At 40.9% G+C, this 23,929-nt stretch overlaps 7 non-coding genes across 7 annotated transcripts; all 7 read right to left on the bottom strand.

The window, feature by feature from the left end:
* Window positions 1–1,183: 1,183 nt before the first annotated feature.
* LOC146858662 (small nucleolar RNA U3) lies at window positions 1,184–1,399 on the bottom strand. Its single transcript, XR_014980589.1, has one exon. It is a non-coding gene; the product is annotated as a small nucleolar RNA U3 (small nucleolar RNA).
* Window positions 1,400–4,516: 3,117 nt separating this feature from the next.
* LOC146858661 (small nucleolar RNA U3) lies at window positions 4,517–4,732 on the bottom strand. Its single transcript, XR_014980588.1, has one exon. It is a non-coding gene; the product is annotated as a small nucleolar RNA U3 (small nucleolar RNA).
* A 3,161-nt stretch (window positions 4,733–7,893) lies between these two features.
* LOC146858660 (small nucleolar RNA U3) lies at window positions 7,894–8,109 on the bottom strand. The gene has a single exon (XR_014980647.1). It is a non-coding gene; the product is annotated as a small nucleolar RNA U3 (small nucleolar RNA).
* A 3,161-nt stretch (window positions 8,110–11,270) lies between these two features.
* On the bottom strand, window positions 11,271–11,486 carry LOC146858659 (small nucleolar RNA U3). Its single transcript, XR_014980587.1, has one exon. It is a non-coding gene; the product is annotated as a small nucleolar RNA U3 (small nucleolar RNA).
* A 3,117-nt stretch (window positions 11,487–14,603) lies between these two features.
* On the bottom strand, window positions 14,604–14,819 carry LOC146858658 (small nucleolar RNA U3). Its single transcript, XR_014980585.1, has one exon. It is a non-coding gene; the product is annotated as a small nucleolar RNA U3 (small nucleolar RNA).
* Window positions 14,820–17,980: 3,161 nt separating this feature from the next.
* LOC146858657 (small nucleolar RNA U3) lies at window positions 17,981–18,196 on the bottom strand. Its single transcript, XR_014980645.1, has one exon. It is a non-coding gene; the product is annotated as a small nucleolar RNA U3 (small nucleolar RNA).
* Window positions 18,197–21,314: 3,118 nt separating this feature from the next.
* On the bottom strand, window positions 21,315–21,530 carry LOC146858656 (small nucleolar RNA U3). The gene has a single exon (XR_014980522.1). It is a non-coding gene; the product is annotated as a small nucleolar RNA U3 (small nucleolar RNA).
* Between the last annotated feature and the right edge of the window lie 2,399 nt (window positions 21,531–23,929).

The following is a 23,929-nucleotide window of genomic DNA, read 5'->3' as shown; positions in this document are numbered from 1 at the left end:
GGTATTCACCTGGCCTGTCACCAAACTGTAAACTTCTACAATTTACGGCCTGGCGCCAGCCCACCTACCTCGTTTCATAGGTGTCGCAGCAAAGTGGATATCCAAAATGGTGGCATTTGGGGTTGTAGCCATTACAGCTATAGAACTTTCAAGGCACAGGGCTTATTTTACTATTTACAACCAGCTGATATTCCGATTCTCTACATGAGGCTCTCAATCTTCCAGTGTTCTAAAATAACATAGGACAACGCTACAGGGGGCTACAATGGTCATTAAATACCCTCTGTTTGAGTTATAGACTCAAGTTAAAGCTGAGCTTCTATATCGAGGGGATAGAACATTTAATCAATGTGATACCCGAGGCAGAAAGTCTATACTGATATCACAACATTCCCGTCAATGAAGTAAGAATACTCTAACTTGAACCAGGAGAACCAAAAAAATGGCACTTGCTGGAGCAGGTGGCTCGTTCTGACCATTATTCGATCGTTGCAACTCCTCTGTCCCCCAATGGATCTTGCAAAATTCCAAAGTTCGAATGCATCAAGCCCTTGATGTACTAAGGGTTGCACAGGGGCTTGTTGGGAGCTGCAAGATTTTGTGCTGAGCACGCAAGCTTTTATAATGAAAAGTAAACAGACGCAGTCCCTTACTTCTGCTTTGCACCGCACGAATTCCTGTGAAAACTTTAACAAATACCAAAGGAGTAGTTTTTCATCCTTAGCAGTCTAAGATCCACCGCAGCCTTGTAAGTTGTAAGAAGCCTGGGTGTTACGCTTCCTCTTACTCTAAACGGCCTAACTAGCATTAGCAGGTTTCTTTAAACAGTCTATTCGAAAGAGTGATAAATCTTTTGAGTAGCAGTAGTTGCCTTGCAGAAGTCTAGGCTCTACAAATAGCTCATACGCACAGTCCATTTAAAATGTACTCTTTACTATCCATGTTCGAAAAACAAAGCTTTTTTTATAAATAACATACCAAATTATCAACTGATGGTGAGAGGTGCCTTTCAAAGAGAACCTCTTGCAAAAACCACAAGTCCAAGAAAGCTCAACAGCTTCTAATAAGTATTCATATACTCAACAGTTAAGTTACAAGAAACCAAAGAAATCAAAAAAGAAATGACAAACTAAACAAGAAATTAGAAACTGATAGACTTTCTTACACCCAAAAATAAAAGCTAACCACTCAGTTTGTGTTCTCTTTCTCCAATCCTCCTGAAAGGAACAGGAACGATCATCAATAGCAAACAGCAGCTACATGAATGCAACACTGTTCACTCACTTCACGCCCAAAAGAGAAAACTACAATTCTTCCTCGTGGTTAGCGAAGACCAGACACTTTCAAACACATTTCCTCAGTTAAAAACTATAGAAATGATCCCTGAAAGTATAGTCTTAACAAAATTCTTTATAGCTCACACAGACAGAAAGGGTGGAAACCCTTCCTACTTACAGTAAGACAAGGTTCGGCATCATCAACGGAAATAAAAACATATAAATATAAACATATTTTTTACTCCACAAGATAATATTCCACAGATGCACACGCATACGCCTTTATTTACATTAAAGCCTACTCAATAGATCCTGGTGAGACACTGCTTTATAAATTTACATATTTTAAATCAGCAACCAATCAAATTCAGCCTGCCTGTTCCTGACCCAATGCTGTACCACAGGGAGAGTTGGAAAATTCTTCAAAAAACTGCAGGTTCCACAAGATCATACAGATGATTTTTAATCCAAATAGTTGGTCCAGATTAGCATCTGTCAAACAGCCAAAAGAGTGACACTGATCACTAGCGAGAAGGGACCTGCTAAGGTTGCAAGCGTGGAAACAAACGTTGTAGCATTCAAGCTACCTTTAAATTTTGAACAGTTGCACCACAGATCAAATGTACGGCAACATCTTTGATTAGTTTCCCCAAACAAACTAAGGGGCATATCAGCAACAACCGGCGATAATTATCGCTAAGCGCACTTAGCGCTAGGATAATTATCGCCGGCTAGCGTGGATTATTATCGCTGAGATAACGTGCTATTAGCAACGCTTATCTCAAAAACGATAAAAATCCTAACGCTAACTGCCTAACGTGAGATTATCGCTGGAAACCCAGCGATAATGTCACGAAGTGTGGCGTTAGCTTGCTGATAGGGACTCACAAACTTAGCCATGATATCCACCTTACATAGGATACCATGGCTAAGTCAGTCCTGAAGCAGGCGTAAGGAAAGTAGCAATAACAGGGGTTATCGCTACTTTTCCTGCTGCTATGCTTCATAGCGTGGGCCTTGATGATAGGAGAAATGTCGCTTAGCGACATTTCTCCTGTCATGTCAGGTCAGGTACGCCCACTTTGCATCTCATTAGAGATGCAAAGCTGGGCGTTAGGAATCCCGACGCTAATGCAAGGTTTCACGCGTTAGCGTGACCTTGCTAATTAGGCGATCATTTTTTATCACCAGCTTGATGATATGCCCCTAACTGTTCCCCAGTTCACATGTAAGATTCTAAGCAGACGATGAACTTCGACAGGGGTCCAGACTTAGTGAAAAACCTCTTGCAGCACATACGGGAGATAACGGAACCTATCACTTTCAGAAGAGCCCTGAATGCCTGGCTATCTAAGAAAGCGTTCACATGAACAACTTGTACTACCACCCAGCTTGAATTCATGCAGCTTTTCAAAGCTAAAAGACCTTTAGGTGTCTCAGCACTACAGAAGTATCCAAAATATAGTTTATGTTTTGTGTACAGAAGACTTTTTACACTGGGAAGTGAATACTTGCCAGAAACGTTTTGTATCTAATATTGATTAGAACAGGAATTGAACTTTTCAGTATATAATTCCGTTTTACAGCATATCCTCAAATGAAGAAAGGAACGGCCATCAACAGTAGACAGTTGTTTCAAAAATTAAACTCTGCCTGTGCCCTTCCTTTTTAGATCAGAACTTATCTGCAACACCTTTGGGCCACTTACAAATACTATTTCAATCTTGACTCTACATAACATATCAAGACAAAGAGTTTTATAACTCTATGCCAAGCTGTCCAAGGGTTACAGGAAGATATCACAAGAGCATTTTTTCTGCCACCTGACTAAGCTCTCAGCAGATCAGTGATAGATAATTAAAACCTGACACTGCAATCTCTGCAGCTAACTAAAGTTTAATTCAGCATGATAGACTAAAGTTGAAGGCACTGGACAAACACAAGAAAGGGGAGCAGGAAAATCGCCTCTTGGGGCAGGCTAAAAGGCTATCACAATATGGTCTCAACTTTGTAATTTTTACGTAAAAACAGACCATGGCTGGAAAAACAGTCGGGCGATGCCCCAGACTCTTACAAAGCCAAGAAGAGGCAAAGGCTCTGGGTATTCACCTGGCCTGTCACCAAACTGTAAACTTCTACAATTTACGGCCTGGCGCCAGCCCACCTACCTCGTTTCATAGGTGTCGCAGCATAGTGGATATCCAAAATGGTGGCATTTGGGGTTCTAGCCATTACAGCTATAGAACTTTCAAGGCACAGGGCTTATTTTACTATTTACAACCAGCTGATATTCCGATTCTCTACATGAGGCTCTCAATCTTCCAGTGTTCTAAAATACCATAGGACAACGCTACAGGGGGCTACAATGGTCATTAAATACCCTCTGTTTGAGTTATAGACTCAAGTTAAAGCTGAGCTTCTATATCGAGGGGATAGAACATTTAATCAATGTGATACCCGAGGCAGAAAGTCTATACTGATATCACAACATTCCCGTCAATGAAGTAAGAATACTCTAACTTGAACCAGGAGAACCAAAAAAATGGCACTTGCTGGAGCAGGTGGCTCGTTCTGACCATTATTCGATCGTTGCAACTCCTCTGTCCCCCAATGGATCTTGCAAAATTCCAAAGTTCGAATGCATCAAGCCCTTGATGTACTAAGGGTTGCACAGGGGCTTGTTGGGAGCTGCAAGATTTTCTGCTGAGCACGCAAGCTGCACCGCACGAATAGCTGTGAAAACTTTAACAAATACCAAAGGAGTAGTTTTTCATCCTAAGCAGTCTAAGATCCACCGCAGCCTTGTAAGTTGTAAGAAGCCAGGGTGTTACGCTTCCTCTTACTCTAAACGGCCTAACTAGCATTAGCAGGTTTCTTTAAACAGTCTATTCGAAAGAGTGATAAATCTTTTGAGTAGCAGTAGCTGCCTTGCAGAAGTCTAGGCTCTACAAATAGCTCATACGCACAGTCCATTTAAAATGTACTCTTTACTATCCATGTTCGAAAAACAAAGCTTTTTTTATAAATAACATACCAAATTATCAACTGATGGTGAGAGGTGCCTTTCAAAGAGAACCTCTTGCAAAAACCACAAGTCCAAGAAAGCTCAACAGCTTCTAATAAGTATTCATATACTTAACAGTTAAGTTACAAGAAACCAAAGAAATCAAAAAAGAAATGACAAACTAAACAAGAAATTAGAAACTGATAGACTTTCTTACACCCAAAAATAAAAGCTAACCACTCAGTTTGTGTTCTCTTTCTCCAATCCTCCTGAAAGGAACAGGAACGATCATCAATAGCAAACAGCAGCTACATGAATGCAACACTGTTCACTCACTTCACGCCCAAAAGAGAAAACTACAATTCTTCCTCGTGGTTAGCGAAGACCAGACACTTTCAAACACATTTCCTCAGTTAAAAACTATAGAAATGATCCCTGAAAGTATAGTCTTAACAAAATTCTTTATAGCTCACACAGACAGAAAGGGTGGAAACCCTTCCTACTTACAGTAAGACAAGGTTCGGCATCATCAACGGAAATAAAAACATATAAATATAAACATATTTTTTACTCCACAAGATAATATTCCACAGATGTACACGCATACGCCTTTATTTACATTAAAGCCTACTCAATAGATCCTGGTGAGACACTGCTTTATAAATTTACATATTTTAAATCAGCAACCAATCAAATTCAGCCTGCCTGTTCCTGACCCAATGCTGTACCACAGGGAGAGTTGGAAAATTCTTCAAAAAACTGCAGGTTCCACAAGATCATACAGATGATTTTTAATCCAAATAGTTGGTCCAGATTAGCATCTGTCAAACAGCCAAAAGAGTGACACTGATCACTAGCGAGAAGGGACCTGCTAAGGTTGCAAGCGTGGAAACAAACGTTGTAGCATTCAAGCTACCTTTAAATTTTGAACAGTTGCACCACAGATCAAATGTACGGCAACATCTTTGATTAGTTTCCCCAAACAAACTAAGGGGCATATCAGCAACAACCGGCGATAATTATCGCTAAGCGCACTTAGCGCTAGGATAATTATCGCCGGCTAGCGTGGATTATTATCGCTGAGATAACGTGCTATTAGCAACGCTTATCTCAAAAACGATAAAAATCCTAACGCTAACTGCCTAACGTGAGATAATCGCTGGAAACCCAGCGATAATGTCACGAAGTGTGGCGTTAGCTTGCTGATAGGGACTCACAAACTTAGCCATGATATCCACCTTACATAGGATACCATGGCTAAGTCAGTCCTGAAGCAGGCGTAAGGAAAGTAGCAATAACAGGGGTTATCGCTACTTTTCCTGCCGCTATGCTTCATAGCGTGGGCCTTGATGATAGGAGAAATGTCGCTTAGCGACATTTCTCCTGTCATGTCAGGTCAGGTACGCCCACTTTGCATCTCATTAGAGATGCAAAGCTGGGCGTTAGGAATCCCGACGCTAATGCAAGGTTTCACGCGTTAGCGTGACCTTGCTAATTAGGCGATCATTTTTTATCACCAGCTTGCTGATATGCCCCTAACTGTTCCCCAGTTCACATGTAAGACTCTAAGCTGACGATGAACTTCGACGGGGGTCCAGACTTAGTGAAAAACCTCTTGCAGCACATACGGGAGATAACGGAACCTATCACTTTCAGAAGAGCCCTGAATGCCTGGCTATCTAAGAAAGCGTTCACATGAACAACTTGTACTACCACCCAGCTTGAATTCATGCAGCTTTTCAAAGCTAAAAGACCTTTAGGTGTCTCAGCACTACAGAAGTATCCAAAATATAGTTTATGTTTTGTGTACAGAAGACTTTTTACACTGGGAAGTGAATACTTGCCAGAAACGTTTTGTATCTAATATTGATTAGAACAGGAATTGAACTTTTCAGTATATAATTCCGTTTTACAGCATATCCTCAAATGAAGAAAGGAACGGCCATCAACAGTAGACAGTTGTTTCAAAAATTAAACTCTGCCTGTGCCCTTCCTTTTTAGATCAGAACTTATCTGCAACACCTTTGGGCCACTTACAAATACTATTTCAATCTTGATTCTACATAACATATCAAGACAAAGAGTTTTATAACTCTATTCCAAGCTGTCCAAGGGTTACAGGAAGATATCACAAGAGCATTTTTTCTGCCACCTGGCTAAGCTCTCAGCAGATCAGTGATAGATAATTAAAACCTGACGCTGCAATCTATGCAGCTAACTAAAGTTTAATTCAGCATGATAGACTAAAGTTGAAGGCACTGGACAAACACAAGAAAGGGGACCAGGAAAATCGCCTCTTGGGGCAGGCTAAAAGGCTATCACAATATGGTCTCAACTTTGTAATTTTTACGTAAAAACAGACCATGGCTGGAAAAGCAGTCGGGCGATGCCCCAGACTCTTACAAAGCCAAGAAGAGGCAAAGGCTCTGGGTATTCACCTGGCCTGTCACCAAACTGTAAACTTCTACAATTTACGGCCTGGCGCCAGCCCACCTACCTCGTTTCATAGGTGTCGCAGCAAAGTGGATATCCAAAATGGTGGCATTTGGGGTTGTAGCCATTACAGCTATAGAACTTTCAAGGCACAGGGCTTATTTTACTATTTACAACCAGCTGATATTCCGATTCTCTACATGAGGCTCTCAATCTTCCAGTGTTCTAAAATAACATAGGACAACGCTACAGGGGGCTACAATGGTCATTAAATACCCTCTGTTTGAGTTATAGACTCAAGTTAAAGCTGAGCTTCTATATCGAGGGGATAGAACATTTAATCAATGTGATACCCGAGGCAGAAAGTCTATACTGATATCACAACATTCCCGTCAATGAAGTAAGAATACTCTAACTTGAACCAGGAGAACCAAAAAAATGGCACTTGCTGGAGCAGGTGGCTCGTTCTGACCATTATTCGATCGTTGCAACTCCTCTGTCCCCCAATGGATCTTGCAAAATTCCAAAGTTCGAATGCATCAAGCCCTTGATGTACTAAGGGTTGCACAGGGGCTTGTTGGGAGCTGCAAGATTTTGTGCTGAGCACGCAAGCTTTTATAATGAAAAGTAAACAGACGCAGTCCCTTACTTCTGCTTTGCACCGCACGAATTCCTGTGAAAACTTTAACAAATACCAAAGGAGTAGTTTTTCATCCTTAGCAGTCTAAGATCCACCGCAGCCTTGTAAGTTGTAAGAAGCCTGGGTGTTACGCTTCCTCTTACTCTAAACGGCCTAACTAGCATTAGCAGGTTTCTTTAAACAGTCTATTCGAAAGAGTGATAAATCTTTTGAGTAGCAGTAGTTGCCTTGCAGAAGTCTAGGCTCTACAAATAGCTCATACGCACAGTCCATTTAAAATGTACTCTTTACTATCCATGTTCGAAAAACAAAGCTTTTTTTATAAATAACATACCAAATTATCAACTGATGGTGAGAGGTGCCTTTCAAAGAGAACCTCTTGCAAAAACCACAAGTCCAAGAAAGCTCAACAGCTTCTAATAAGTATTCATATACTCAACAGTTAAGTTACAAGAAACCAAAGAAATCAAAAAAGAAATGACAAACTAAACAAGAAATTAGAAACTGATAGACTTTCTTACACCCAAAAATAAAAGCTAACCACTCAGTTTGTGTTCTCTTTCTCCAATCCTCCTGAAAGGAACAGGAACGATCATCAATAGCAAACAGCAGCTACATGAATGCAACACTGTTCACTCACTTCACGCCCAAAAGAGAAAACTACAATTCTTCCTCGTGGTTCGCGAAGACCAGACACTTTCAAACACATTTCCTCAGTTAAAAACTATAGAAATGATCCCTGAAAGTATAGTCTTAACAAAATTCTTTATAGCTCACACAGACAGAAAGGGTGGAAACCCTTCCTACTTACAGTAAGACAAGGTTCGGCATCATCAACGGAAATAAAAACATATAAATATAAACATATTTTTTACTCCACAAGATAATATTCCACAGATGCACACGCATACGCCTTTATTTACATTAAAGCCTACTCAATAGATCCTGGTGAGACACTGCTTTATAAATTTACATATTTTAAATCAGCAACCAATCAAATTCAGCCTGCCTGTTCCTGACCCAATGCTGTACCACAGGGAGAGTTGGAAAATTCTTCAAAAAACTGCAGGTTCCACAAGATCATACAGATGATTTTTAATCCAAATCGTTGGTCCAGATTAGCATCTGTCAAACAGCCAAAAGAGTGACACTGATCACTAGCGAGAAGGGACCTGCTAAGGTTGCAAGCGTGGAAACAAACGTTGTAGCATTCAAGCTACCTTTAAATTTTGAACAGTTGCACCACAGATCAAATGTACGGCAACATCTTTGATTAGTTTCCCCAAACAAACTAAGGGGCATATCAGCAACAACCGGCGATAATTATCGCTAAGCGCACTTAGCGCTAGGATAATTATCGCCGGCTAGCGTGGATTATTATCGCTGAGATAACGTGCTATTAGCAACGCTTATCTCAAAAACGATAAAAATCCTAACGCTAACTGCCTAACGTGAGATTATCGCTGGAAACCCAGCGATAATGTCACGAAGTGTGGCGTTAGCTTGCTGATAGGGACTCACAAACTTAGCCATGATATCCACCTTACATAGGATACCATGGCTAAGTCAGTCCTGAAGCAGGCGTAAGGAAAGTAGCAATAACAGGGGTTATCGCTACTTTTCCTGCCGCTATGCTTCATAGCGTGGGCCTTGATGATAGGAGAAATGTCGCTTAGCGACATTTCTCCTGTCATGTCAGGTCAGGTACGCCCACTTTGCATCTCATTAGAGATGCAAAGCTGGGCGTTAGGAATCCCGACGCTAATGCAAGGTTTCACGCGTTAGCGTGACCTTGCTAATTAGGCGATCATTTTTTATCACCAGCTTGATGATATGCCCCTAACTGTTCCCCAGTTCACATGTAAGACTCTAAGCAGACGATGAACTTCGACAGGGGTCCAGACTTAGTGAAAAACCTCTTGCAGCACATACGGGAGATAACGGAACCTATCACTTTCAGAAGAGCCCTGAATGCCTGGCTATCTAAGAAAGCGTTCACATGAACAACTTGTACTACCACCCAGCTTGAATTCATGCAGCTTTTCAAAGCTAAAAGACCTTTAGGTGTCTCAGCACTACAGAAGTATCCAAAATATAGTTTATGTTTTGTGTACAGAAGACTTTTTACACTGGGAAGTGAATACTTGCCAGAAACGTTTTGTATCTAATGTTCATTAGAACAGGAATTGAACTTTTCAGTATATAATTCCGTTTTACAGCATATCCTCAAATGAAGAAAGGAACGGCCATCAACAGTAGACAGTTGTTTCAAAAATTAAACTCTGCCTGTGCCCTTCCTTTTTAGATCAGAACTTATCTGCAACACCTTTGGGCCACTTACAAATACTATTTCAATCTTGATTCTACATAACATATCAAGACAAAGAGTTTTATAACTCTATTCCAAGCTGTCCAAGGGTTACAGGAAGATATCACAAGAGCATTTTTTCTGCCACCTGGCTAAGCTCTCATCAGATCAGTGATAGATAATTAAAACCTGACGCTGCAATCTATGCAGCTAACTAAAGTTTAATTCAGCATGATAGACTAAAGTTGAAGGCACTGGACAAACACAAGAAAGGGGACCAGGAAAATCGCCTCTTGGGGCAGGCTAAAAGGCTATCACAATATGGTCTCAACTTTGTAATTTTTACGTAAAAACAGACCATGGCTGGAAAAGCAGTCGGGCGATGCCCCAGACTCTTACAAAGCCAAGAAGAGGCAAAGGCTCTGGGTATTCACCTGGCCTGTCACCAAACTGTAAACTTCTACAATTTACGGCCTGGCGCCAGCCCACCTACCTCGTTTCATAGGTGTCGCAGCAAAGTGGATATCCAAAATGGTGGCATTTGGGGTTGTAGCCATTACAGCTATAGAACTTTCAAGGCACAGGGCTTATTTTACTATTTACAACCAGCTGATATTCCGATTCTCTACATGAGGCTCTCAATCTTCCAGTGTTCTAAAATAACATAGGACAACGCTACAGGGGGCTACAATGGTCATTAAATACCCTCTGTTTGAGTTATAGACTCAAGTTAAAGCTGAGCTTCTATATCGAGGGGATAGAACATTTAATCAATGTGATACCCGAGGCAGAAAGTCTATACTGATATCACAACATTCCCGTCAATGAAGTAAGAATACTCTAACTTGAACCAGGAGAACCAAAAAAATGGCACTTGCTGGAGCAGGTGGCTCGTTCTGACCATTATTCGATCGTTGCAACTCCTCTGTCCCCCAATGGATCTTGCAAAATTCCAAAGTTCGAATGCATCAAGCCCTTGATGTACTAAGGGTTGCACAGGGGCTTGTTGGGAGCTGCAAGATTTTGTGCTGAGCACGCAAGCTTTTATAATGAAAAGTAAACAGACGCAGTCCCTTACTTCTGCTTTGCACCGCACGAATTCCTGTGAAAACTTTAACAAATACCAAAGGAGTAGTTTTTCATCCTTAGCAGTCTAAGATCCACCGCAGCCTTGTAAGTTGTAAGAAGCCTGGGTGTTACGCTTCCTCTTACTCTAAACGGCCTAACTAGCATTAGCAGGTTTCTTTAAACAGTCTATTCGAAAGAGTGATAAATCTTTTGAGTAGCAGTAGTTGCCTTGCAGAAGTCTAGGCTCTACAAATAGCTCATACGCACAGTCCATTTAAAATGTACTCTTTACTATCCATGTTCGAAAAACAAAGCTTTTTTTATAAATAACATACCAAATTATCAACTGATGGTGAGAGGTGCCTTTCAAAGAGAACCTCTTGCAAAAACCACAAGTCCAAGAAAGCTCAACAGCTTCTAATAAGTATTCATATACTCAACAGTTAAGTTACAAGAAACCAAAGAAATCAAAAAAGAAATGACAAACTAAACAAGAAATTAGAAACTGATAGACTTTCTTACACCCAAAAATAAAAGCTAACCACTCAGTTTGTGTTCTCTTTCTCCAATCCTCCTGAAAGGAACAGGAACGATCATCAATAGCAAACAGCAGCTACATGAATGCAACACTGTTCACTCACTTCACGCCCAAAAGAGAAAACTACAATTCTTCCTCGTGGTTAGCGAAGACCAGACACTTTCAAACACATTTCCTCAGTTAAAAACTATAGAAATGATCCCTGAAAGTATAGTCTTAACAAAATTCTTTATAGCTCACACAGACAGAAAGGGTGGAAACCCTTCCTACTTACAGTAAGACAAGGTTCGGCATCATCAACGGAAATAAAAACATATAAATATAAACATATTTTTTACTCCACAAGATAATATTCCACAGATGCACACGCATACGCCTTTATTTACATTAAAGCCTACTCAATAGATCCTGGTGAGACACTGCTTTATAAATTTACATATTTTAAATCAGCAACCAATCAAATTCAGCCTGCCTGTTCCTGACCCAATGCTGTACCACAGGGAGAGTTGGAAAATTCTTCAAAAAACTGCAGGTTCCACAAGATCATACAGATGATTTTTAATCCAAATAGTTGGTCCAGATTAGCATCTGTCAAACAGCCAAAAGAGTGACACTGATCACTAGCGAGAAGGGACCTGCTAAGGTTGCAAGCGTGGAAACAAACGTTGTAGCATTCAAGCTACCTTTAAATTTTGAACAGTTGCACCACAGATCAAATGTACGGCAACATCTTTGATTAGTTTCCCCAAACAAACTAAGGGGCATATCAGCAACAACCGGCGATAATTATCGCTAAGCGCACTTAGCGCTAGGATAATTATCGCCGGCTAGCGTGGATTATTATCGCTGAGATAACGTGCTATTAGCAACGCTTATCTCAAAAACGATAAAAATCCTAACGCTAACTGCCTAACGTGAGATTATCGCTGGAAACCCAGCGATAATGTCACGAAGTGTGGCGTTAGCTTGCTGATAGGGACTCACAAACTTAGCCATGATATCCACCTTACATAGGATACCATGGCTAAGTCAGTCCTGAAGCAGGCGTAAGGAAAGTAGCAATAACAGGGGTTATCGCTACTTTTCCTGCTGCTATGCTTCATAGCGTGGGCCTTGATGATAGGAGAAATGTCGCTTAGCGACATTTCTCCTGTCATGTCAGGTCAGGTACGCCCACTTTGCATCTCATTAGAGATGCAAAGCTGGGCGTTAGGAATCCCGACGCTAATGCAAGGTTTCACGCGTTAGCGTGACCTTGCTAATTAGGCGATCATTTTTTATCACCAGCTTGATGATATGCCCCTAACTGTTCCCCAGTTCACATGTAAGATTCTAAGCAGACGATGAACTTCGACAGGGGTCCAGACTTAGTGAAAAACCTCTTGCAGCACATACGGGAGATAACGGAACCTATCACTTTCAGAAGAGCCCTGAATGCCTGGCTATCTAAGAAAGCGTTCACATGAACAACTTGTACTACCACCCAGCTTGAATTCATGCAGCTTTTCAAAGCTAAAAGACCTTTAGGTGTCTCAGCACTACAGAAGTATCCAAAATATAGTTTATGTTTTGTGTACAGAAGACTTTTTACACTGGGAAGTGAATACTTGCCAGAAACGTTTTGTATCTAATATTGATTAGAACAGGAATTGAACTTTTCAGTATATAATTCCGTTTTACAGCATATCCTCAAATGAAGAAAGGAACGGCCATCAACAGTAGACAGTTGTTTCAAAAATTAAACTCTGCCTGTGCCCTTCCTTTTTAGATCAGAACTGATCTGCAACACCTTTGGGCCACTTACAAATACTATTTCAATCTTGACTCTACATAACATATCAAGACAAAGAGTTTTATAACTCTATGCCAAGCTGTCCAAGGGTTACAGGAAGATATCACAAGAGCATTTTTTCTGCCACCTGACTAAGCTCTCAGCAGATCAGTGATAGATAATTAAAACCTGACACTGCAATCTCTGCAGCTAACTAAAGTTTAATTCAGCATGATAGACTAAAGTTGAAGGCACTGGACAAACACAAGAAAGGGGAGCAGGAAAATCGCCTCTTGGGGCAGGCTAAAAGGCTATCACAATATGGTCTCAACTTTGTAATTTTTACGTAAAAACAGACCATGGCTGGAAAAACAGTCGGGCGATGCCCCAGACTCTTACAAAGCCAAGAAGAGGCAAAGGCTCTGGGTATTCACCTGGCCTGTCACCAAACTGTAAACTTCTACAATTTACGGCCTGGCGCCAGCCCACCTACCTCGTTTCATAGGTGTCGCAGCATAGTGGATATCCAAAATGGTGGCATTTGGGGTTCTAGCCATTACAGCTATAGAACTTTCAAGGCACAGGGCTTATTTTACTATTTACAACCAGCTGATATTCCGATTCTCTACATGAGGCTCTCAATCTTCCAGTGTTCTAAAATACCATAGGACAACGCTACAGGGGGCTACAATGGTCATTAAATACCCTCTGTTTGAGTTATAGACTCAAGTTAAAGCTGAGCTTCTATATCGAGGGGATAGAACATTTAATCAATGTGATACCCGAGGCAGAAAGTCTATACTGATATCACAACATTCCCGTCAATGAAGTAAGAATACTCTAACTTGAACCAGGAGAACCAAAAAAATGGCACTTGCTGGAGCAGGTGGCTCGTTCTGACCATTATTCGATCGTTGCAACTCCTCTGTCCCCCAATGGATCTTGCAAAATTCCAAAGTTCGAATGCATCAAGCCCTTGATGTACTAAGGGTTGCACAGGGGCTTGTTGGGAGCTGCAAGATTTTCTGCTGAGCACGCAAGCTGCACCGCACGAATAGCTGTGAAAACTTTAACAAATACCAAAGGAGTAGTTTTTCATCCTAAGCAGTCTAAGATCCACCGCAGCCTTGTAAGTTGTAAGAAGCCAGGGTGTTACGCTTCCTCTTACTCTAAACGGCCTAACTAGCATTAGCAGGTTTCTTTAAACAGTCTATTCGAAAGAGTGATAAATCTTTTGAGTAGCAGTAGCTGCCTTGCAGAAGTCTAGGCTCTACAAATAGCTCATACGCACAGTCCATTTAAAATGTACTCTTTACTATCCATGTTCGAAAAACAAAGCTTTTTTTATAAATAACATACCAAATTATCAACTGATGGTGAGAGGTGCCTTTCAAAGAGAACCTCTTGCAAAAACCACAAGTCCAAGAAAGCTCAACAGCTTCTAATAAGTATTCATATACTTAACAGTTAAGTTACAAGAAACCAAAGAAATCAAAAAAGAAATGACAAACTAAACAAGAAATTAGAAACTGATAGACTTTCTTACACCCAAAAATAAAAGCTAACCACTCAGTTTGTGTTCTCTTTCTCCAATCCTCCTGAAAGGAACAGGAACGATCATCAATAGCAAACAGCAGCTACATGAATGCAACACTGTTCACTCACTTCACGCCCAAAAGAGAAAACTACAATTCTTCCTCGTGGTTAGCGAAGACCAGACACTTTCAAACACATTTCCTCAGTTAAAAACTATAGAAATGATCCCTGAAAGTATAGTCTTAACAAAATTCTTTATAGCTCACACAGACAGAAAGGGTGGAAACCCTTCCTACTTACAGTAAGACAAGGTTCGGCATCATCAACGGAAATAAAAACATATAAATATAAACATATTTTTTACTCCACAAGATAATATTCCACAGATGTACACGCATACGCCTTTATTTACATTAAAGCCTACTCAATAGATCCTGGTGAGACACTGCTTTATAAATTTACATATTTTAAATCAGCAACCAATCAAATTCAGCCTGCCTGTTCCTGACCCAATGCTGTACCACAGGGAGAGTTGGAAAATTCTTCAAAAAACTGCAGGTTCCACAAGATCATACAGATGATTTTTAATCCAAATAGTTGGTCCAGATTAGCATCTGTCAAACAGCCAAAAGAGTGACACTGATCACTAGCGAGAAGGGACCTGCTAAGGTTGCAAGCGTGGAAACAAACGTTGTAGCATTCAAGCTACCTTTAAATTTTGAACAGTTGCACCACAGATCAAATGTACGGCAACATCTTTGATTAGTTTCCCCAAACAAACTAAGGGGCATATCAGCAACAACCGGCGATAATTATCGCTAAGCGCACTTAGCGCTAGGATAATTATCGCCGGCTAGCGTGGATTATTATCGCTGAGATAACGTGCTATTAGCAACGCTTATCTCAAAAACGATAAAAATCCTAACGCTAACTGCCTAACGTGAGATAATCGCTGGAAACCCAGCGATAATGTCACGAAGTGTGGCGTTAGCTTGCTGATAGGGACTCACAAACTTAGCCATGATATCCACCTTACATAGGATACCATGGCTAAGTCAGTCCTGAAGCAGGCGTAAGGAAAGTAGCAATAACAGGGGTTATCGCTACTTTTCCTGCCGCTATGCTTCATAGCGTGGGCCTTGATGATAGGAGAAATGTCGCTTAGCGACATTTCTCCTGTCATGTCAGGTCAGGTACGCCCACTTTGCATCTCATTAGAGATGCAAAGCTGGGCGTTAGGAATCCCGACGCTAATGCAAGGTTTCACGCGTTAGCGTGACCTTGCTAATTAGGCGATCATTTTTTATCACCAGCTTGCTGATATGCCCCTAACTGTTCCCCAGTTCACATGTAAGACTCTAAGCTGACGATGAACTTCGACGGGGGTCCAGACTTAGTGAAAAACCTCTTGCAGCACATACGGGAGATAACGGAACCTATCACTTTCAGAAGAGCCCTGAATGCCTGGCTATCTAAGAAAGCGTTCACATGAACAACTTGTACTACCACCCAGCTTGAATTCATGCAGCTTTTCAAAGCTAAAAGACCTTTAGGTGTCTCAGCACTACAGAAGTATCCAAAATATAGTTTATGTTTTGTGTACAGAAGACTTTTTACACTGGGAAGTGAATACTTGCCAGAAACGTTTTGTATCTAATATTGATTAGAACAGGAATTGAACTTTTCAGTATATAATTCCGTTTTACAGCATATCCTCAAATGAAGAAAGGAACGGCCATCAACAGTAGACAGTTGTTTCAAAAATTAAACTCTGCCTGTGCCCTTCCTTTTTAGATCAGAACTTATCTGCAACACCTTTGGGCCACTTACAAATACTATTTCAATCTTGATTCTACATAACATATCAAGACAAAGAGTTTTATAACTCTATTCCAAGCTGTCCAAGGGTTACAGGAAGATATCACAAGAGCATTTTTTCTGCCACCTGGCTAAGCTCTCAGCAGATCAGTGATAGATAATTAAAACCTGACGCTGCAATCTATGCAGCTAACTAAAGTTTAATTCAGCATGATAGACTAAAGTTGAAGGCACTGGACAAACACAAGAAAGGGGACCAGGAAAATCGCCTCTTGGGGCAGGCTAAAAGGCTATCACAATATGGTCTCAACTTTGTAATTTTTACGTAAAAACAGACCATGGCTGGAAAAGCAGTCGGGCGATGCCCCAGACTCTTACAAAGCCAAGAAGAGGCAAAGGCTCTGGGTATTCACCTGGCCTGTCACCAAACTGTAAACTTCTACAATTTACGGCCTGGCGCCAGCCCACCTACCTCGTTTCATAGGTGTCGCAGCAAAGTGGATATCCAAAATGGTGGCATTTGGGGTTGTAGCCATTACAGCTATAGAACTTTCAAGGCACAGGGCTTATTTTACTATTTACAACCAGCTGATATTCCGATTCTCTACATGAGGCTCTCAATCTTCCAGTGTTCTAAAATAACATAGGACAACGCTACAGGGGGCTACAATGGTCATTAAATACCCTCTGTTTGAGTTATAGACTCAAGTTAAAGCTGAGCTTCTATATCGAGGGGATAGAACATTTAATCAATGTGATACCCGAGGCAGAAAGTCTATACTGATATCACAACATTCCCGTCAATGAAGTAAGAATACTCTAACTTGAACCAGGAGAACCAAAAAAATGGCACTTGCTGGAGCAGGTGGCTCGTTCTGACCATTATTCGATCGTTGCAACTCCTCTGTCCCCCAATGGATCTTGCAAAATTCCAAAGTTCGAATGCATCAAGCCCTTGATGTACTAAGGGTTGCACAGGGGCTTGTTGGGAGCTGCAAGATTTTGTGCTGAGCACGCAAGCTTTTATAATGAAAAGTAAACAGACGCAGTCCCTTACTTCTGCTTTGCACCGCACGAATTCCTGTGAAAACTTTAACAAATACCAAAGGAGTAGTTTTTCATCCTTAGCAGTCTAAGATCCACCGCAGCCTTGTAAGTTGTAAGAAGCCTGGGTGTTACGCTTCCTCTTACTCTAAACGGCCTAACTAGCATTAGCAGGTTTCTTTAAACAGTCTATTCGAAAGAGTGATAAATCTTTTGAGTAGCAGTAGTTGCCTTGCAGAAGTCTAGGCTCTACAAATAGCTCATACGCACAGTCCATTTAAAATGTACTCTTTACTATCCATGTTCGAAAAACAAAGCTTTTTTTATAAATAACATACCAAATTATCAACTGATGGTGAGAGGTGCCTTTCAAAGAGAACCTCTTGCAAAAACCACAAGTCCAAGAAAGCTCAACAGCTTCTAATAAGTATTCATATACTCAACAGTTAAGTTACAAGAAACCAAAGAAATCAAAAAAGAAATGACAAACTAAACAAGAAATTAGAAACTGATAGACTTTCTTACACCCAAAAATAAAAGCTAACCACTCAGTTTGTGTTCTCTTTCTCCAATCCTCCTGAAAGGAACAGGAACGATCATCAATAGCAAACAGCAGCTACATGAATGCAACACTGTTCACTCACTTCACGCCCAAAAGAGAAAACTACAATTCTTCCTCGTGGTTCGCGAAGACCAGACACTTTCAAACACATTTCCTCAGTTAAAAACTATAGAAATGATCCCTGAAAGTATAGTCTTAACAAAATTCTTTATAGCTCACACAGACAGAAAGGGTGGAAACCCTTCCTACTTACAGTAAGACAAGGTTCGGCATCATCAACGGAAATAAAAACATATAAATATAAACATATTTTTTACTCCACAAGATAATATTCCACAGATGCACACGCATACGCCTTTATTTACATTAAAGCCTACTCAATAGATCCTGGTGAGACACTGCTTTATAAATTTACATATTTTAAATCAGCAACCAATCAAATTCAGCCTGCCTGTTCCTGACCCAATGCTGTACCACAGGGAGAGTTGGAAAATTCTTCAAAAAACTGCAGGTTCCACAAGATCATACAGATGATTTTTAATCCAAATCGTTGGTCCAGATTAGCATCTGTCAAACAGCCAAAAGAGTGACACTGATCACTAGCGAGAAGGGACCTGCTAAGGTTGCAAGCGTGGAAACAAACGTTGTAGCATTCAAGCTACCTTTAAATTTTGAACAGTTGCACCACAGATCAAATGTACGGCAACATCTTTGATTAGTTTCCCCAAACAAACTAAGGGGCATATCAGCAACAACCGGCGATAATTATCGCTAAGCGCACTTAGCGCTAGGATAATTATCGCCGGCTAGCGTGGATTATTATCGCTGAGATAACGTGCTATTAGCAACGCTTATCTCAAAAACGATAAAAATCCTAACGCTAACTGCCTAACGTGAGATTATCGCTGGAAACCCAGCGATAATGTCACGAAGTGTGGCGTTAGCTTGCTGATAGGGACTCACAAACTTAGCCATGATATCCACCTTACATAGGATACCATGGCTAAGTCAGTCCTGAAGCAGGCGTAAGGAAAGTAGCAATAACAGGGGTTATCGCTACTTTTCCTGCCGCTATGCTTCATAGCGTGGGCCTTGATGATAGGAGAAATGTCGCTTAGCGACATTTCTCCTGTCATGTCAGATCAGGTACGCCCACTTTGCATCTCATTAGAGATGCAAAGCTGGGCGTTAGGAATCCCGACGCTAATGCAAGGTTTCACGCGTTAGCGTGACCTTGCTAATTAGGCGATCATTTTTTATCACCAGCTTGATGATATGCCCCTAACTGTTCCCCAGTTCACATGTAAGACTCTAAGCAGACGATGAACTTCGACAGGGGTCCAGACTTAGTGAAAAACCTCTTGCAGCACATACGGGAGATAACGGAACCTATCACTTTCAGAAGAGCCCTGAATGCCTGGCTATCTAAGAAAGCGTTCACATGAACAACTTGTACTACCACCCAGCTTGAATTCATGCAGCTTTTCAAAGCTAAAAGACCTTTAGGTGTCTCAGCACTACAGAAGTATCCAAAATATAGTTTATGTTTTGTGTACAGAAGACTTTTTACACTGGGAAGTGAATACTTGCCAGAAACGTTTTGTATCTAATATTGATTAGAACAGGAATTGAACTTTTCAGTATATAATTCCGTTTTACAGCATATCCTCAAATGAAGAAAGGAACGGCCATCAACAGTAGACAGTTGTTTCAAAAATTAAACTCTGCCTGTGCCCTTCCTTTTTAGATCAGAACTTATCTGCAACACCTTTGGGCCACTTACAAATACTATTTCAATCTTGACTCTACATAACATATCAAGACAAAGAGTTTTATAACTCTATGCCAAGCTGTCCAAGGGTTACAGGAAGATATCACAAGAGCATTTTTTCTGCCACCTGACTAAGCTCTCAGCAGATCAGTGATAGATAATTAAAACCTGACACTGCAATCTCTGCAGCTAACTAAAGTTTAATTCAGCATGATAGACTAAAGTTGAAGGCACTGGACAAACACAAGAAAGGGGAGCAGGAAAATCGCCTCTTGGGGCAGGCTAAAAGGCTATCACAATATGGTCTCAACTTTGTAATTTTTACGTAAAAACAGACCATGGCTGGAAAAACAGTCGGGCGATGCCCCAGACTCTTACAAAGCCAAGAAGAGGCAAAGGCTCTGGGTATTCACCTGGCCTGTCACCAAACTGTAAACTTCTACAATTTACGGCCTGGCGCCAGCCCACCTACCTCGTTTCATAGGTGTCGCAGCATAGTGGATATCCAAAATGGTGGCATTTGGGGTTCTAGCCATTACAGCTATAGAACTTTCAAGGCACAGGGCTTATTTTACTATTTACAACCAGCTGATATTCCGATTCTCTACATGAGGCTCTCAATCTTCCAGTGTTCTAAAATACCATAGGACAACGCTACAGGGGGCTACAATGGTCATTAAATACCCTCTGTTTGAGTTATAGACTCAAGTTAAAGCTGAGCTTCTATATCGAGGGGATAGAACATTTAATCAATGTGATACCCGAGGCAGAAAGTCTATAATGATATCACAACATTCCCGTCAATGAAGTAAGAATACTCTAACTTGAACCAGGAGAACCAAAAAAATGGCACTTGCTGGAGCAGGTGGCTCGTTCTGACCATTATTCGATCGTTGCAACTCCTCTGTCCCCCAATGGATCTTGCAAAATTCCAAAGTTCGAATGCATCAAGCCCTTGATGTACTAAGGGTTGCACAGGGGCTTGTTGGGAGCTGCAAGATTTTCTGCTGAGCACGCAAGCTGCACCGCACGAATAGCTGTGAAAACTTTAACAAATACCAAAGGAGTAGTTTTTCATCCTAAGCAGTCTAAGATCCACCGCAGCCTTGTAAGTTGTAAGAAGCCAGGGTGTTACGCTTCCTCTTACTCTAAACGGCCTAACTAGCATTAGCAGGTTTCTTTAAACAGTCTATTCGAAAGAGTGATAAATCTTTTGAGTAGCAGTAGTTGCCTTGCAGAAGTCTAGGCTCTACAAATAGCTCATACGCACAGTCCATTTAAAATGTACTCTTTACTATCCATGTTCGAAAAACAAAGCTTTTTTTTATAAATAACATACCAAATTATCAACTGATGGTGAGAGGTGCCTTTCAAAGAGAACCTCTTGCAAAAACCACAAGTCCAAGAAAGCTCAACAGCTTCTAATAAGTATTCATATACTTAACAGTTAAGTTACAAGAAACCAAAGAAATCAAAAAAGAAATGACAAACTAAACAAGAAATTAGAAACTGATAGACTTTCTTACACCCAAAAATAAAAGCTAACCACTCAGTTTGTGTTCTCTTTCTCCAATCCTTCTGAAAGGAACAGGAACGATCATCAATAGCAAACAGCAGCTACATGAATGCAACACTGTTCACTCACTTCACGCCCAAAAGAGAAAACTACAATTCTTCCTCGTGGTTAGCGAAGACCAGACACTTTCAAACACATTTCCTCAGTTAAAAACTATAGAAATGATCCCTAAAAGTATAGTCTTAACAAAATTCTTTATAGCTCACACAGACAGAAAGGGTGGAAACCCTTCCTACTTACAGTAAGACAAGGTTCGGCATCATCAACGGAAATAAAAACATATAAATATAAACATATTTTTTACTCCACAAGATAATATTCCACAGATGCACACGCATACGCCTTTATTTACATTAAAGCCTACTCAATAGATCCTGGTGAGACACTGCTTTATAAATTTACATATTTTAAATCAGCAACCAATCAAATTCAGCCTGCCTGTTCCTGACCCAATGCTGTACCACAGGGAGAGTTGGAAAATTCTTCAAAAAACTGCAGGTTCCACAAGATCATACAGATGATTTTTAATCCAAATAGTTGGTCCAGATTAGCATCTGTCAAACAGCCAAAAGAGTGACACTGATCACTAGCGAGAAGGGACCTGCTAAGGTTGCAAGCGTGGAAACAAACGTTGTAGCATTCAAGCTACCTTTAAATTTTGAACAGTTGCACCACAGATCAAATGTACGGCAACATCTTTGATTAGTTTCCCCAAACAAACTAAGGGGCATATCAGCAACAACCGGCGATAATTATCGCTAAGCGCACTTAGCGCTAGGATAATTATCGCCGGCTAGCGTGGATTATTATCGCTGAGATAACGTGCTATTAGCAACGCTTATCTCAAAAACGATAAAAATCCTAACGCTAACTGCCTAACGTGAGATAATCGCTGGAAACCCAGCGATAATGTCACGAAGTGTGGCGTTAGCTTGCTGATAGGGACTCACAAACTTAGCCATGATATCCACCTTACATAGGATACCATGGCTAAGTCAGTCCTGAAGCAGGCGTAAGGAAAGTAGCAATAACAGGGGTTATCGCTACTTTTCCTGCCGCTATGCTTCATAGCGTGGGCCTTGATGATAGGAGAAATGTCGCTTAGCGACATTTCTCCTGTCATGTCAGGTCAGGTACGCCCACTTTGCATCTCATTAGAGATGCAAAGCTGGGCGTTAGGAATCCCGACGCTAATGCAAGGTTTCACGCGTTAGCGTGACCTTGCTAATTAGGCGATCATTTTTTATCACCAGCTTGCTGATATGCCTCTAACTGTTCCCCAGTTCACATGTAAGACTCTAAGCTGACGATGAACTTCGACGGGGGTCCAGACTTAGTGAAAAACCTCTTGCAGCACATACGGGAGATAACGGAACCTATCACTTTCAGAAGAGCCCTGAATGCCTGGCTATCTAAGAAAGCGTTCACATGAACAACTTGTACTACCACCCAGCTTGAATTCATGCAGCTTTTCAAAGCTAAAAGACCTTTAGGTGTCTCAGCACTACAGAAGTATCCAAAATATAGTTTATGTTTTGTGTACAGAAGACTTTTTACACTGGGAAGTGAATACTTGCCAGAAACGTTTTGTATCTAATATTGATTAGAACAGGAATTGAACTTTTCAGTATATAATTCCGTTTTACAGCATATCCTGAAATGAAGAAAGGAACGGCCATCAACAGTAGACAGTTGTTTCAAAAATTAAACTCTGCCTGTGCCCTTCCTTTTTAGATCAGAACTTATCTGCAACACCTTTGGGCCACTTACAAATACTATTTCAATCTTGACTCTACATAACATATCAAGACAAAGAGTTTTATAACTCTATGCCAAGCTGTCCAAGGGTTACAGGAAGATATCACAAGAGCATTTTTTCTGCCACCTGGCTAAGCTCTCAGCAGATCAGTGATAGATAATTAAAACCTGACGCTGCAATCTATGCAGCTAACTAAAGTTTAATTCAGCATGATAGACTAAAGTTGAAGGCACTGGACAAACACAAGAAAGGGGACCAGGAAAATCGCCTCTTGGGGCAGGCTAAAAGGCTATCACAATATGGTCTCAACTTTGTAATTTTTACGTAAAAACAGACCATGGCTGGAAAAGCAGTCGGGCGATGCCCCAGACTCTTACAAAGCCAAGAAGAGGCAAAGGCTCTGGGTATTCACCTGGCCTGTCACCAAACTGTAAACTTCTACAATTTACGGCCTGGCGCCAGCCCACCTACCTCGTTTCATAGGTGTCGCAGCATAGTGGATATCCAAAATGGTGGCATTTGGGGTTCTAGCCATTACAGCTATAGAACTTTCAAGGCACAGGGCTTATTTTACTATTTACAACCAGCTGATATTCCGATTCTCTACATGAGGCTCTCAATATTCCAGTGTTCTAAAATACCATAGGACAACGCTACAGGGGGCTACAATGGTCATTAAATACCCTCTGTTTGAGTTATAGACTCAAGTTAAAGCTGAGCTTCTATATCGAGGGGATAGAACATTTAATCAATGTGATACCCGAGGCAGAAAGTCTATACTGATATCACAACATTCCCGTCAATGAAGTAAGAATACTCTAACT

The sequence above is a fragment of the Triturus cristatus genome, chromosome 3_2 (genome assembly GCF_964204655.1).
Source record: "Triturus cristatus chromosome 3_2, aTriCri1.1, whole genome shotgun sequence".
Classification (NCBI taxonomy): domain Eukaryota; kingdom Metazoa; phylum Chordata; class Amphibia; order Caudata; family Salamandridae; genus Triturus; species Triturus cristatus.
Note: the sequence above shows the minus strand (reverse complement) of the source record. Positions and strands in the feature narration are given on the sequence as shown.